Source organism: Alexandromys fortis, unplaced genomic scaffold (genome assembly GCF_014885135.2).
Source record: "Alexandromys fortis isolate MF-2015 unplaced genomic scaffold, M_Fortis_MF-2015_v1.1 scaffold_6, whole genome shotgun sequence".
In the NCBI taxonomy this organism is placed as follows: domain Eukaryota; kingdom Metazoa; phylum Chordata; class Mammalia; order Rodentia; family Cricetidae; genus Alexandromys; species Alexandromys fortis.
In genome coordinates this window covers 20096435-20112349 of record NW_026067902.1, presented here as the reverse complement: position 1 = coordinate 20112349, position 15915 = coordinate 20096435, and the positions used below count along the sequence as shown (strand labels likewise).

Below are 15915 nucleotides of genomic sequence, written 5' to 3'. Positions count from 1 at the left end.
AGTTCGCTCTTTTTTCCATCTTCCTCTCAGACAGGGAGCTCTGCTTCTGCCTCTCTCCCCACTTTTCCACTTCCCCCCTTCTCTGTCTCTTTCTCCTTCTCTCTCTCTCTCTCTGCCCCCCTTCACCCTTCCCCCTCCATAACCCTCTGAATAAATAAACATTCAACCTCACTCTGCATGTCGTGTCTATCCATGTTTCTGTCTTCTGCCCGCCCGCCATGTGTCTCCCTGCATGGGACCAGCCACTGCTCGGGGACCGGCAGCCTTCTCTGCCTGGGACTAGCTGCTCCCAGGGTCCGCTGTCTGCTGCCACATGGCCCACTACCACCATTTTGGGACCAACAACATTTCTGCTGCCTACTACTGCTGGGGATCTTTCAGTATTTTTTTTAATTATGAAATGAAAAGAAACATATTTAACCTACTTATTTATTTCTGATTGTCCTGAAGCTGCAGCACTCAGGGCTACCTTATTTCAAACCTGCCTTTCAGCTTCTGGTTGAAGCTGCTGCGCCACACGGCAGGAATTACCAAACAGGCGCTGTCTGCCTGTCTGCAAGCTCTGGCTGGCATAGCAGCCTGGATTTTACCCTTACTCCTCTGGTCTTGAGGGACTCCTTGAGTCTGCAGATAAACAAATTCTGTTTACCTAATGCTTGTCCCATGGTATAATTTTTACCTTGCATCGCTGTGCTCAAACCTCCGAATCTGACTCACGGTTGGGTGGTCCATGGATTCTTCACTGAGCAGGTGCTGAGCTGCTGGCTGCAGTGGCTCAATGGCTGGACAGGCCTGTCCCCTGTGTGCAGCAACATTCCTCAAACCCACACAGTGTTGTCTTTTGTCCAGACCAGTGAAACATGAAAGGAGATCCTGAACCCTGGAGATGAGGAATGAAGAGAAAAGAGACATGAGAAACAGACAGCAAGTCTGCATTCTGATCAAGCTGCCAACTTTATTTTTTTTCTCAGGAGCACTATATAGCAGAAGGCAGGGGGAGGGGAGGGGAGGTTGCTGGAATGTCAGGTCTAGAGACTTCCCCAGCTGATGAGAAGAGATAAGGAAATGCTGAGGGTCTGTCAATATTTATTAACAAGGGGAATGCTAATTACTTCTGGGGCCTGGTACCCCATGTCTGCAGGGGATCTTCACTCACAGGGGCATAAGGGTGATCCTAGGCCAGAACTTGCCCTACAGTGGCTTCTGAAGAGCTAACTGTGACTGAGATGGCTACAACCAAACACAGGTCTTTGCTTCCAGTAGGTTTCTCTGTGTAGTCCTGGCTGTCCTGGACCTTGCTCTGTAGACCAGGCTGGCCCTGAACTCACAGAGATCTGCCTGCTTCCTGAGTGGTGGGATTAAGGGCATGCACCACCCAACCACATGCACCACCACTGCCCAATCACATAAACTCCTAAAAAAAAAAATAAAAAATTTTCATTTACCAAATTTACTAGACACTAATGCCAGGGGGTTGTCAATGGCCAAGTGACTGACGAAGCCACCATGTCCCTGAATCTAAAGTATGCAGAGGTCAGTGGAAATAAGAAAAATTAGAAGAAAGGATCCCGGAAGGTAGGGGCTCCTGATCTGCTTGAGGGAGCACACAAAGCAAATCATCTTGGCAAACACAGGTGCTGGGGGGGCCACACGGGAAACTTACAAAGGGCTTGATACAGGCAGAGAGAGCTGACAGCCTGGGTTCGGAAATTTTTCATCCTTTCCGTCTGTCCTGATTTTATTCCCAAGTCCCTTTTCTGGGTGTGATTTCTGTTTCCACACAAGTTTGCTGGACTGGGCAGCAATTCAAAAACTCATCTGGGCCTTGGAATCCAAGGCAAGAATGTGCTTAGGGTTACTTTTCTTCTTCTGCGTGCTGGGAGGAGTTAATGACCTGTCCATGTGACCTTAAAATTGTTCTGAGAATGACCCCCACTCTCCTAACCTACTCCACCCAACACCTTCCCACCCACCACACCCCCATCCTATTTCCTAGTGCTCTTTGCACCAGTAGAAATCAACCCATCCCTCCTCATTCCCTGGACCTTCTATTCTAGACTCTGCCAGAGCAAATGACCGGACCCAGCCCCACCCTCTCTTGTACAAATACTCCCCTGGAGGAGACATAGCTTCAGCCTTCCTGTCCCTGACTCTGCACTCTCAGGTAAGGACCTGGGTTTGCTTACTGAAGGTGAAATAGGAGGGGGTCTGTGAGAGTGGATGAGGTACCCATGTGGTCTTAGTCTCTCTGGGTATGTATTTGTGCATTGAACTGCTGCCTCCGGGTCTTTGTGAGGACGTCGTGCATCAGTCTATTTCTAAAGGATTGTGTGTGTTAGTGTAGGGTGCTTGTGCATTTGTATGTATGTCTGCCTGCCGGCCCTCCCCACCTTCCAGGCTGGCCCCTGTTCCTTCATCCTGCAGGAGTTAGGACTGACTTGCCAGGTAGAAGGGTCACCTGATAGTTACAGGCTTGCATTTTCTTTTCTTTTTTTTTTTTTTTAACAGAACTTGCCTCAAGTTTATTTGTAAAAACAGCATAAGGTCCTGAACATCTGCAAATACTGTGTAGGTGTTCACACCAGTCCATCTGTCTTCACATTGGCATACTGCTACCTTTTTTATGGGGCCTTCACAGGGGCCTGGGCACCTTTGGGAGCCTAAGCTGCAGCTGAGGCCTCTGCCTTGGCTTGAACCTTGGGCTTTGTTTTTTGGAGCTTACGACCCGTGTGTAGCTTCTAATCCACTTCCCAAGCTTGGGGTGAGCAATTAAAGCCAGATGGGTGAGTTTGCGGGTGGGGCCCTTTGGCACCTTGGGCTTCACCACCTGGGGCTTCACCAGGGCCTTGATGGCCTCCACACGTGCACTCATGGCCTTTGCATTATTTGCCTGCATCTTCTTCAGGCCTTTCTTGTTGTGCTTCTTGGCCAAGCGCATGTTCCTCAGGAACTTGGGGTCAACCCCCTTGAGAGATTCGTATCTCTGTGACCGGGGTTTCTTGATGCCGTTTCTGTGCCATTTCCGGGACTGGTTGTGTGTGGTGTGGTTCTTGGACTTGGCCATGGCTGGACAGTAATCGGCAGCTCCCGAAGCGCCTGCGACCGGAAGAGAAAGAGCACAGGCTTGCATTTTCAGTCCCTTCTAGAGCTGCCCATTCCTGTTTCTCAGAAAGCTAGGGCTGAGTGGGAAATCATCCCAGGGACCTTTTTTCACTTGCTTTTAGTTCAGGTTTTGATTGAATCTAAGGTTTTCTTTACCTCCCCAAGTTCAGCCTTATGAGATCCTTCAAGCTCAACATTAGGATGAAGGAGTAGGGGCAACCTGGACTGGAGAGATGGCTCAGCAGTCAAGAGCACTGGGCTGCTCTTCCTGAGGACCTGGGTTCAATCCCAGGAACCACAAAGTAGGAGTTTTCCAGCAACATGTAACTCCGGTTTTTGGATATCTGGTATCCTCCCTTGTCCTCTGTTGGCACTGCATATGAACATGGTGCTCAGACATAAGCACCACCTCTATCTGGCATTCCACCTCTATGGCAGGTGTTAGACAGACATAGCATGGGGTATCATGACCAGGGTGCCTGGCAGACATCCTGTTTTGTCTTGTGAAGGGACTGTGGGTGTGCAGCCCTAGAGGGGAGAAGCAAAGCAACTAGATCACTGTGAACTAAAATGTTTTCTGTTAACCACAGGTGTTGCGTGTGTCACTTCCTGTTCTTGCCCCAAAAAGATGTATCCAGGTAAGCAGCATGGCTGGGAGGCTAGGAGGTAGAAGAGGGAAAAGAGGAGGAAGGAGAGTGGGGAGGGCAGAGGCAAGCAGTCAGCCATATCTACTGAATGCCAAGTGTGCTTGCATGTGTGTGTACAGGTGTGTGTGCAGGCTTCCAAAATACAAACAACTCTCATATTGTGAAGCACACATTATAGTTGAAGAAACAAGCATGTGAGTTTTTCATCTCACTAGCTCTTCAACTTGAGGAGACAAAAAGGAGGGTTCATCTCCCAGGGGACACATGAGGCCAGGGATGTCAGGCATGATGCTCAAAGTGAGGTCATGAAAAGCACTTGGCAGTCTAGAGCCCAGAGCCTTGCAGCCATGCCGCTGGATCCCCAGGTCTGGAGTCCACAGTCCAACAGCTGTGACACTGGACCCAAGGTCTGAGGTCAAGCAGCCGTGCCTCTGGATCCCCTCAAAAGATGCAAAAGAACTAGTACTCCCATCAAAGGTTACCTTTTGGGACACCCAGTACCACACAGGTGGCTTCTGCAGAATGAACTGTTGTGTTCACACTGGGGATCTCCGCACCCCAGTGATGTGGAACACCTGCTGGATAGTGAGGTAGAGCCATGCTCGAGAGATTTCCAGGCAGCAGACAGTGTGAGCAAAGGCCCTGAGCTGAGAGCAGAAGGTTGTGACCAGGATGTAACAGCAGCCACCACACAGCTCTGAAGGGCTATAGTGGGATGGACAGGCATGAGTGGGGGAGACTGCCTGGGGCCCAGGTGGAGACAGAGGAGGAAGAATTGGGGTTTGCCACAATAGAATGTCTCCCTGATGCCCTGAAATCTGACCAAGGTTAGGATAGCAGACCCCTGGCAGTGTGGACAAAAGCCTCACCTTCTACCTGGCCTGATGCCACCTGGGGGACTCAGCCAGCCCTTGAGCCCATAGGGACACACAAGTGAGCTTCATATTGTCTTCCAATACAAATCTGCTGTTATGGATGGATGAAGGACGGAATGTTTGTCAGGCAGGTGACCAGGTCTGAGGAGCCTTGTTGAGGGTGGCCTGTGGACACAGAGCTAGCATCAGGGAGAAGGCAAGGGGTCCCCTTCAGAAGCAAAAGACTGACCCTGCTGTTCTTTCCCCCTTTCTCTCCAACAGGTCACAAGGTAAGAACATTCGCTACCCTTCTTTCCCTTGCCCACCCTAACACCTCCATCCTGGCCACTTCCTTCTGGTCCATCTCATTCTTAGACCAGCACTTCTGCCAGATGAAGTCAGGAAGTTCACTCAGGCATCAGCCTGGGAAGGGCGGGACACTTCCATAACCACCCACATTCTGCCAACTGCAACCTTCTCCTTGGCATTCTCTCTGTTTTCCCATCTGTCTCTCTCCTTTCCTTACTCCCCTCCCCTGGCCCAGCAGCTCACCCTCTCTTCCTGCTGCTTCCCAGCCTGCTCTGTGCTCCCCTGGCTGCCTGGCTCCCAAGCCCCAGTCCCACTGCAGGGCTCCTAGGACAGGCAGGCTTCTGCTAGGGAAAGAAGGGAAGGCTGCCTGCTCACCACCTCTCCCTCCCAACAGGCAGCAGCCACCAGGCTCCCTGCCACAGAAGGGGGTGGGGGAGGATGAGGCTGTTTCCTAGCACAGCTGAGGCAGGGACTGCTGTAACTGGAAAGTCCCCAGTTCTGGAGACTGTTTCTCCCCACCTGTATTCCACCTCACTCAAACCCCTGAGTCAGGCGGGGGGGAGGTCAAAGCAGAGGAGGGCATAATTCTACTCCAAGAATAGAGGGTGTAACCCCACCTCTACCCCACTGGACTTCACACCCCAGTGCCCTAGCACTAATCATCCTGGCTAAGATGGTTATACAACACTTTCCCAGGTTCTTGGGTCTGAGAAGTGGACATTAACTTTAATTTTACTTCTTCCCGTTTGAGTGTGACAGTTGTGCAGAGGCGTAATATAGGCAGCCTGTGCATGCATCTGTGTGTACATGTGTGCATGCTATTTGCCCACCACAGGAATACACACAGACACAGCTATTTTGTTGTTTTTTTGTTTTATTTTGCTTTTTTTTATGTTGTGTTTGTACTTTCTGGACAAATTCTCTACCATTGAACTCCATACCAAGACACACCTTCAAAATTGTATTCATTCATTTATCTATTTTCATTGTTTGAGAAAGGGTCTCACCACATAGCTTTGACTGTCCTGGAGCTCCCTATGTAGACCAGGCTGGCCTTGAGCTCACAGAGATCCACCAGTCTCTTAAGTGTCAAATTAAAGTTGTGTGCCAGCACTACTGGCCAAAAATAAAAAGATAAATTAAACACAGGGATTCATTCTGTATATGCATACAGACCCTGTCTGTGCTGAACCTCACTATATAGAGCAGGCTAGTCTCAAACTTAGAGAGATCACCCTCTGCCACCTCAGAGGATTAAAGCCATGTGCCAGCACATGCTACATATATATAAACTAAATACACTTCCTATCTACACACAAACACACCCTTGATTTCCACCTCTTACCTTTTACCTGCCACATCTCTACTCAGAGCCTGGGTTTCCCCTACCTGGTGTCCGGGGAATTCTTCTCCAGCCTCCCCAGCTTCACCTTAGCTGTAAATACAGCAAGCTACCACTTGGAGCAAGGCAGAACCTGTAGCCTTTCTGCTAAGACCCTCGGGCCAGGGAAGGGGTCTTGAGATAATTTTGCTTCTTACAAATAAATAACTCGAGGTCCAGGGAAAGAGGTCAAAATGTAGCAAATGGAATAAATCTAAAACAACAAGACACTTCCCTTTTGCTTGCCCAGTTCTTAAGAGACTTCAATGAAAAAGGGGCAGGGCCAGGAGCAAATCCTTTGCTATCCAACTCCCCACCACAAACCCTTCCAGATGCCTAGGAATCCTGAGTCCCTTGGGGAGGGGAGGTAAAGAGAAGTTGACCACAGTCATTGGCGCTGGCTTTGAATTCTGACATTTCCCTTTTGGTTTTCCACAGGGTCCTTGCCCTCCTCATGGTCCACCACCCCCTGGTCCACCACCCCCTGGCCCAGGACACTGTCCTGTGGGACCCCACCCTCCAGGACCTGCTTGCCCACCCCATGGTCATGGCCCCGGGCACCCTGATCCTCACCATCACCACGGCCCTGGGCACCCTGGTCCTCACCATCACCATGGCCCCGGGCACCCTGGTCCTCACCATCACCATGGTCCACATCATTGAGAAATGAGAAGACAAGAGGACACAAGATGAGGAGACTACACAGAACCCCCAGCTGACCCAGCTCCCAGACTTACCCAGAATTTTCCTTTCCAAATAAATAGCCTCCTGGAGGTCATGTTTGTCCTCCTCAGAGGTTCTCTCTCCATATCCAACCTGGTACTCAGGGTCCAGTTCTATCTAAATACCTTGTTGTGAAAACCGGATATCCATCTTGGCATTCCCAGAAGCATGACTTGGTAGTGACCTCAACACAGGGCTACTTAAGACTACTGATCTGAGGGACAGCACCCTACTCTCTGTCCATCCACTCCTGTCTGGCTGCTCTTGTCAGTCTGCAAACATTCTCCCCATTTCCTGAAAACACACTGAACTCCCAACCTCCTTTTTTATTTTATCTTATGGAGCTATACATTTTTCTCTGCCCCCTCCACCACCTGACTGCACTCTCCTGACTCCCCCTCCAGGTGAGACTTGTTTCAGCTGTCTTTTGTCTTTCACACCTTCGCGGTTTCCAAGGCTTCCTAGACAGCTGCAGCCCCTGCTCTTTCTCCTTAAGCCCATTCGGAAGAGAAACTTCTGTCTTTGCTGCACCCTTCCCTGCCCCTTTTCTGCTACAAACAGGCAGATTGGAGCTGGTAGGAGCCATCTCATAGGCCCAGCCACACCCTGACCCCCTGGTGCCAATTTAGCACCACCCTGAATCTCTCCAGCCATCTGTAAGTCACATGAAGCACTTGGTAAACCCCTAGATCTGCTCAGGCCATACCCTTGACCCATGCCTTGCCTAGACCAACACTTGGACACACTTGAGGGATATATTCCATTCAAACCTCTTGAGTCTGACTCTCGATCCCTTGCTTTCAGACTTTGCCTATCCAAATCTACCCAGGATTCGTTCCACTCTGCTGTACATAGGCTTCTCATACATCTGCTGTCCACCATAATTCTGCTCAGTCCTCCAGCCAGGCCTGCCCTATGACCAGCACCCCAACGTTCTTTTCCTTCACAGCTGGTCTCTGGTGAGGGCTGGCAAGTGCTCCGGAGTAGGTGGCCATCAGGTCTCTAAAAGGCAGACATGGGGAGTGGTGGTGACTGCCAGAAAGGGGCTGGGCATGTCTCTCCTCCTCTCACTCCCTTTTCCCCTTGTGGCAAGACATTCTAAATAGGAAGTGGCCACAGACTCAGGTCCAAAGTGGGAAGATAGACCCAGCCTGAGCATCTAAATACATAGCCATAACCAAAAGTACAAACTCCAGGTTTGCCAAGCGTGTCTTAGGACCAAGGTCGGTGTAGATGCAAGCACTCTCTTGTAGCACCAAGTGCAGAGTCTCCAGAGAGACATTTCTTCAAGGTTTCAACAGTCTCAAAACAATTTTCAGCCTCTACTGATTAACCCAAACATAGCAAAGGCTTTGCTGAAACATTTCTCTCAAAGCCAGACACAAAGGCTGCGCATTACCTATCACTACAATGCAAACCAAGGGAAAGGAGAATTTGCTTTATCATTCAGGCCTCAACCCCGCTGCAAACCCCATGGTCTCCAGGCAGTCTGCCCTGTAGCCTAAGACTGGCAATCCTGCTGCAGAAGACTGGAAAAAGACCTACACACAGTGTCATCTTATGACTAATTTGGGGTCATCACTGACTCCTTCCTGCCATATTCCAGCTCCTTGTCTGAACTGTGCACACCTTGACTTAAAGTAAAGTAAAGCCCTGCTGTGCATGGCCCCAGACCGGGGCTGTCAGAAGGGCAGCACTCCTGTTTGCTGAACTTTCCACCTTCCTTCAACCCCATTGATATACAGCCATCTGGATTTCTTTCTCATACAAACCAACATGTTGGTCTGTCTGCATCTCCCACCTACTACACATTCCCAGGGGCAAGAATGGAGTCTTATTAATCACCACATCACTCATCACAGTCAATCTGGCACTGTGTTTACCTAATGATCATTCCTGGCCACCTTCTGAGCCAGTGAGCTGATCAAGGCACTAAAGCTATGGGGATGAACCTTTTTAACCATCAGCTTCTGCATTCCCAGCCTCTCTCTTACCCTCTTGTCTCCTTTTTCCTTCCCCTCCATAATTTAACTAATAAATATCCAATTCTATTATGTACAATGTGTCTGTCCACGTTCCTTCTACCTGCCACCTGCTCACACCGCCAGGCCCACCAGGCTTAGCCCGCCACCACATGGCTGGACCAGCCACCTTGGTTTGTGTACCTGCCACAAGCTGCCGGGACCCAAAATTCGTAACATTTTGGTGCTGTGACTCGGATTCAAACCAAGGTTGCTGCGGCCACAATGCTGAGTACTTACCACTATATGATCGCAGCGAGCCGCACATTTTGGTGCCTCGTGACTTGAATAGGTACTCCTGCCTGGAACTCCTCTCCCAGTGTCAGGATCCTGAACCAGGGTTTGTCTACTATCACCACTGGCTTCCCAGCTTTAATTGGTGAGCCTCTCCTCTTCTGCTATGGTTGCTTCCCTTAACTGAAATCGTGTTTGGACTGATCCAGGGTCAGTCAGCCCACATTAGCACTGTACACCCCGTGCAGTGCGTTCAACAGGGGACCCAAGGTCCCTCAGATTCTTCATCATTTTTTCCATTTCTTCTCTTTTCTTTTTCTTGCCTTGCCATAAAAGGCCGCTCAGAGCAGGCTCTGGTCTCTGGTTTCTGAGTCACCAGACCCGATCCAGCCAGACCATAACACCCCACCCAGAGTTAGGCGATGCCCAGCTCAAGGGTCCTGGGTGTTCACGCCAATTTGCACCCCACCTATACAGGGAGATATTCCTGTTATAGGCCTTGAGGTGCCGCTGTTTCATGGGCTTTCACGATTTTGGCTGGAAAAACAACCATTCATGTTCCCCTGCCTTTTTAAAATTCCATCTGGCTTTTTCAATTTCAGCCTTGACATGGTGCAGTTTTTTTTGTTCCAGCCTTTTGCTCCCCTCTGCAACTTGTGGTGTGGCATGGCAGCTCAGCGACAGGGCAGGTCACACCTTTAGGTCCCTCTTATTAGGATTCAAATCCTTATAGCACAAAAATTATGGCTTTTTCATACAACGTGTGGCTATTGCCATTTTGTCCGGGGTCAGGTGACTTCGCCACCATCTTGGCTAAGAGCCAGCTCAGGTGACCAAGCTCTCCCATCTTTACTGAAGTATACCCTGCCTTGTCCCCCAGTTTTCACTAAATTCCTCTTGTTGAATCTGTTACATGTGTTTTGCGCAGTGGCATGCCTTTGGTAGGGCCCAGTAAGAGCATCCACTTTGCCCAATTCCTGTTCACTCTTTCTTTGTATAATAATTGTTCATTACATATCCTTTCAGACTACAAAATCAATAAGTCTCATGTTTTAAACTGGTATGTACTTTTAAGTCTCTTAAAACTATATTTAATCCAAACCTCATTTAAAATATATTAAGATGTTCTCTACTATTGTCAGTTCTGCCATTAACCTTCTATTGCAAGCAGTTTTTTCTTTCTGTCTTTTTATGAGTGTAAATCTTACCTGTTAAGTTAAGAGCCAGTATAGTCAAGCTCAGACCCAACTCTCCAGACAGATTCTATACTGTAGTTATACCTAATAAACAGCCCTCAACTGCTCAGAGATCTGGGGAATGTGATATTTAAATATTTAATTATTAAAAAACTTTTCATAACAAAATGGGACAGGTTGGCTCCTAGCAGCAGCACTCTACTTCCTCCAAAGAAGACAGAAGACAAATGGACACACAACAACATCCATCTACACTGGGCAAAACTGCCTTTCATCTAAGCTGAAGATCTCCTGAAGTGGACAGAATCACTGGAATTGACAGCCTAGCTGCTCAGGTTAAGATAGGCCTATCTTCCTACAGATTTCCTAGCCCACAGGATCTTCTGGAGCCTAGAAGGCCCTGTGCTAAACAGCAAAAGACAAATGCAACCTTCAGCGACAATGGAGGACCCTAAAAGAATAGCTCTGGGTGCCAACCAAGTAAGTTCTCTATCATTTTTTAATCAGTAACTCAAGTAAAATCTTATCCTTCTCAAAGATCTCTGATACAGTTTGATAGCTGAGAGGTTTTGCCAGGTTGAAAAAAAAAACCTCACCAAACAAATTTCCAATCAAATTTCTCTTTTATGCTGCTTTCCATAGTCTTAAAAATACTTTTCATTTTATAAAAATATGTATAGTCATTATACTATGTATGTGTCTAAAACTTCTGTTTTCACAAACCCAAAGAATTCTTGTGAGTTCCATGGAGCTGAATTAAAGAATCCACCTTAAACAGGTCAGATACATCCCCCTAAATTCCCTGGTCCTAATTTTTTTTTCCTTAAATCTAATTTTGTTCTGTGTTCTGCCAATACCTTTAACAGGTATAATAGACACCAGACATTTCCATACCACAAACACCGGACAGGAGCAAAGAGACCAGCTATGCCAGGATGCAGCCATCAAACAGCCTTCTCAGGCCCCCCCCCCCGCCCAGATGATGCCCACAAATAAGCTGGAAGCAGTCTTGAGAATCCACCGCCCCAATTCTGTCAACCTGTGGTGTCCAATCTCCAATTTTTTGTTATAAAAAAGAGCTGTGAATGTTGTGCTTGTTCATCAATTTAAAAGAAAAGCCACATCCACTCCCTGTAGCCCCTCCCTCGCCATCTTGGCTTCTCTGTTCCCTTTCCTGATCCCCCCTTCTTTCTCTCTCTGTCCTCTTTTCTCTCTTCCTTCTCTCTCCCCCTCTCTATCTTTCTCTTTTTCTCTCTTTCACCCCCTTTTCCCCATTTTCCTTCCCCTCCATAATTTAATTAATAAATATCCAATTCTATTCTGTACAATGTGTCTGTCCATGTGCCTCCCACCTGCCGCCTGCTTACACCACCAGGCCTGCTGGGTCCAGCCCTCTACCGTATGGCTGAGCCAGCCACCTTGGTTTGTGGACCTGCCGCAAGCTGCCGGGAACCAAAAATCATAACACAGGGGTTTCTGAATAGCTTACTTAATTTGTGACTAAGATGGCTATAACTGAATACAGGTCTTTGCTTCCAGCAGGTTTCTCTGTGTAGTCATGTCTTTCCTGGAACTTGCTCTGTAGACCAGGTTGGCCTTGAACTCACAGAGATCTGCCTGCTTCTGCCTCCTGAGTGCTGGGATTGAAGGCATGTGCCACCACTGCTGAACCACATAAACTTTTAAAAAACTAATAAATAATTCATTTATCAAATTTACTAGATGCTTACTAATGCCAGGGGGTTGTCAATGGCCAAGTGACTGAGGTCAGTGAAATAAGAAAAATTAGAAGAAAGGATCCCGGAAGGTAGGGGCTCCAGATCTGCTTGAGGGAGCACACAAAGCAAATCATCTTGGCAAATACAGGTGCTGGGGTGGCCACACAGGCAGCCTACAAAGGGCTTGGAACAGGCGGAGTGAGCTGGCGGCAGGGGTTCCGAACTTTTTCATCCTTTCCGTCCTGTGCGGTCTTTATTCCCACTGTCCCCTTTTCTGGGTGTGAATTCTGTTTCCAGACAAGTTTGCTGGACTGGGTAGCAATTTAAAAACTCATCTGGACCTTGGAATCCAAGGCAAGAATGTGCTTAGGGTCACTTTTCTTCTTCTACGTGCTGGGAGGAGTTAATGACCTGTCCACGTGACCTTCAGATGGCTCTGAGAATGACCCCCACTCTCCTCATCTGCTCCACCCACCCCTCCCCACCCACTGCACCCACATCCTATTTCCTAGTGCTCTTTGCCCTGGTAGAAATCAGCCCATCCCTCTTCATTCCCTGGACCTTCTATTCTAGAATCTCCCGGAGCATGTGACCCAACACGGCCCCACCCTCTCTTGTACAAATACTCCCCTGGGGGAGACAGAGCCTCAGCCTTGCTATCCCTGGCTCTGCATTCTCAGGTAAGGACCTGACTTTGCTTACTAAAGGTGAAATAAGAGGGGGCCTCTGTGTGTGAATGAGGTACCCATGTGGTCTTAGTCTCTCTGGCTATGTATTTGTGTATTGAACTGCTGCCTCCGGGTATTTGTGAGGACATCATCCTTCTGCACAAGTCAGTCTGTTTCTAAAGGATTGTGTGTGCCTGTGTCAGGTGCTTGTGTATTTGTATGCATGTCTGCCTACCTGCCCACCCCACCCTCCAGGCTGGCCCCTGTGCCTTCACCCTGCAGGAGTTAGGACTGACTTGCCAGGTAGAAGGTCACCTGAGAGTTACAGGCTTGCATTTTCAGTGCCTTCTAGAGCTGACCATTCCTGTTTCTCAGAGAGCTAAGCCTGAGCGGAAAATCATCCCAGGGGCTGTTTTTCTCTTGCCTTTAGTTCAGGTTTGGATTGAATCAAGGGTTTCCTTTACCCCCCCCCCCAAGTTCAGCCTTATGAGATCCTTCAAGTTCATCATTAGTAAAGGGGTAACCTGGACTGGAGAGATGGCTCAGCAGTGAAGAGCATTGCCTGCTCTTCCGGAGGACCTGGGTTCAATTCCCAGCACCCACAAAGTAGGAGTCTTCCAGCTACATGTAACTCCGGATTTTGGATATCTGGTATCCTCCCTGTCCTCTGTGGGTACTGCATATGAACATGGTGCTCAGACATAAGTCCAGGCAAAACACCTATACACGTAAGATTAAAAAAGGATCAGCAAGTGAGAAAGACTATGGTCATAAAGTGGGACTGATTTCAACCGAAAATAACAAATCAATAAGAATGAGTGGTTTGGTGGGGCTGGGGGGAGGCTCAATGGTAGAGAACCTGCTTTCCAAGTACAAAGTTCTGCATTTGATCTGCAGTTCTAGGTCTTTTGTATCAGAGGTGTGTGTGTGTGTGTGTGTCTGTCTGTCTGTCTGTAAGTGTGGAAGTCTGCGCTAAAACACTCATTTGCCATATGAGTTCAGAGAGCCGTGATACCTTTCCTTTTCAAGTGTATCATGTTTTGGATGCTGCCCGTTCTGGGCCTGTTAGTTGTTGTTTGAATGCCAGGCCCCAAAAGATGAGGCTAGACCTCAACAGTTTCCCATGACGAGAGACTGGCAGTGGATAACGAATTGATTCAGACCCTAAACCTCCCACCCTCTCCCAATCCTGGCGGGAGGAGACAATAACAAGCAGTGGGAACCCTGGAATGTTCCATAAATCTGGGCGGCAGGAACAAAGTTCTTATGGTCTCCTGGGTCCCCAGAAGCCCATACTCATCAGGTTGTCTGCCCCTCCCCACTCGGCTAGAGCGACCTCTCCAAGTCTCTGCATCTATGCCAGGTGTTTATACAGAGTCCTACATAGGGTGGGGTATCATGACCAGGGCGCCTGGGAGGTCTTGTCTTGTGAAGGGACTATGTGTGTGCAGCCCTAGGAGGGGAGAAGCAAAGCAACTAGATCACTGCCAATTAAAACGTTCTTGTTAACCACAGGTGTTGCGTGTGTCAATTCCTGCACTTGCCCCATGAAGATGTATCCAGGTAAGCAGCATGGCTGAGAGGCTAGGAGGTAGAAGAGGGGAAAGAAGAGGAAGGAGAGTGGGGAGGGCAGAGGCAAGCAGTCAGCCATATCTACTGAATGCCAAGTGTGCTTGCATGTGTGAGTACAGGTGTGTGTGCAGAGTGCCAAAATGCAAACAAACTTTCATATTGCGAAGCACACATTATAGTTGAAGAAACAAGCATGCACGTTTTTCAGCTCACTAGCTCTTCAACATAAAGAGACAAAAAGGTGGGTTCATCTCCCAGGGGACACATGAGGCCACGGATGTCAGGCATGATGCTCAAAGTGAGGTCATGAAAAGCACTGTCAGGTCTGGAGCCCAAAGCTCAGCAGCCCTGGCGCTGGATGCCCAGGTCTGCAGCACCGAGCTCAGCAGCCCTGCCCTGGATCCCCAGGTCTGAGGTCCACAGCCCAGAGGCACAATTGTTGTTCCCCACAAAAAATACAATAGAACTAGAACTCCCATCAAGGTTACCTTTTGGGACACCCAGTACCACACAGGTGGCTTCTGCAGAATGAACTGTTGTGTTCACACTGGGGATCTCCACACCCCAGTGATGTGGAACACCTGCTGGATAGTGAGGTAGAGCCATGCTAGAGAGATTTCCAGGCAGCAGACAGTGTGAGCAAAGGCCCTGAGCTGAGAGCAGAAGGTTGTGACCAGGATGTAACAGCAGCCACCACACAGCTCTGAGGGGCTATAGTGGGATGGACAGGCATGAGTGGGGGAGACTGCCTGGGGCCCAGGTGGAGACAGAGGAGGAAGAATTGGGGTTTGCCACAATAGAATGTCTCCCTGATGCCCTGAAATCTGACCAAGGCTAGGATAGCAGACCCCTGGCAGTGTGGACAAAAGCCTCACCTTCTACCTGGCCTGATGCCACCTGGGGGACTCAGTCAGCCCTTGAGCCCATAGGGACACACAAGTGAGCTTCATATTGACTTCCAATACAAATCTGCTGTTGTGGACGGATGAAGGATGGAAAGTTTGTTAGGCAGGTGACCTGTTCTGAGGAGCCTTGTTGAGGGTGGGGTGTGGACATAGAGCTAGCATCAGGGAGAAGGCAAGGGGTCCCCTTCAGAAGCAAAAGACTGACCCTGCTGTTTCTTTTCCCCCTTTCTCTCCAACAGGTCACTGGGTAAGAACATTCCCTACCCTTCTTCCCCTTGCCCACCCTAACACCCCCATCCTGGCCACTTCCTTCAGGTCCACCTCATTCTTAGACCAGCACTTCTGCCAGATGAAGTCAGGAAGACTCAGGCTTCAGCCTGGGAAGGGCGGGGTACTGCCATAACCACCCACACCCTGCCAACTGCAACCTTCTCCTTGGCATTCTCTCTGTTTTCCCATCATCTCTCTCCTTTCCTTACTCCCCTCGCCTGGCCCAGCAGCTCACCCTCTCTTCCTGCTGCTTCCCAGCCTGTTCTGTGCTCCCCTGGCTGGCTGGTTGGCTCCCAAGCCTCAGTCCCACTGCAG

At 49.1% G+C, this 15915-nt stretch overlaps 1 long non-coding RNA gene and 1 pseudogene across 1 annotated transcript in view; one reads left to right on the top strand and one right to left on the bottom strand.

Moving 5' to 3' along the window:
- LOC126496767 (uncharacterized) overlaps nt 1–15507 on the top strand; it is a 29418-nt gene extending 13911 nt beyond the window's left edge. The window contains exon 3 of the long non-coding RNA XR_007590421.1: nt 15022–15507. This is a non-coding gene — a long non-coding RNA (uncharacterized lncRNA). The remainder of the gene's footprint in view (nt 1–15021) is intronic.
- On the bottom strand, nt 2622–3091 carry LOC126496766 (60S ribosomal protein L29-like; annotated as a pseudogene).
- Nucleotides 15508–15915: the final 408 nt, after the last annotated feature.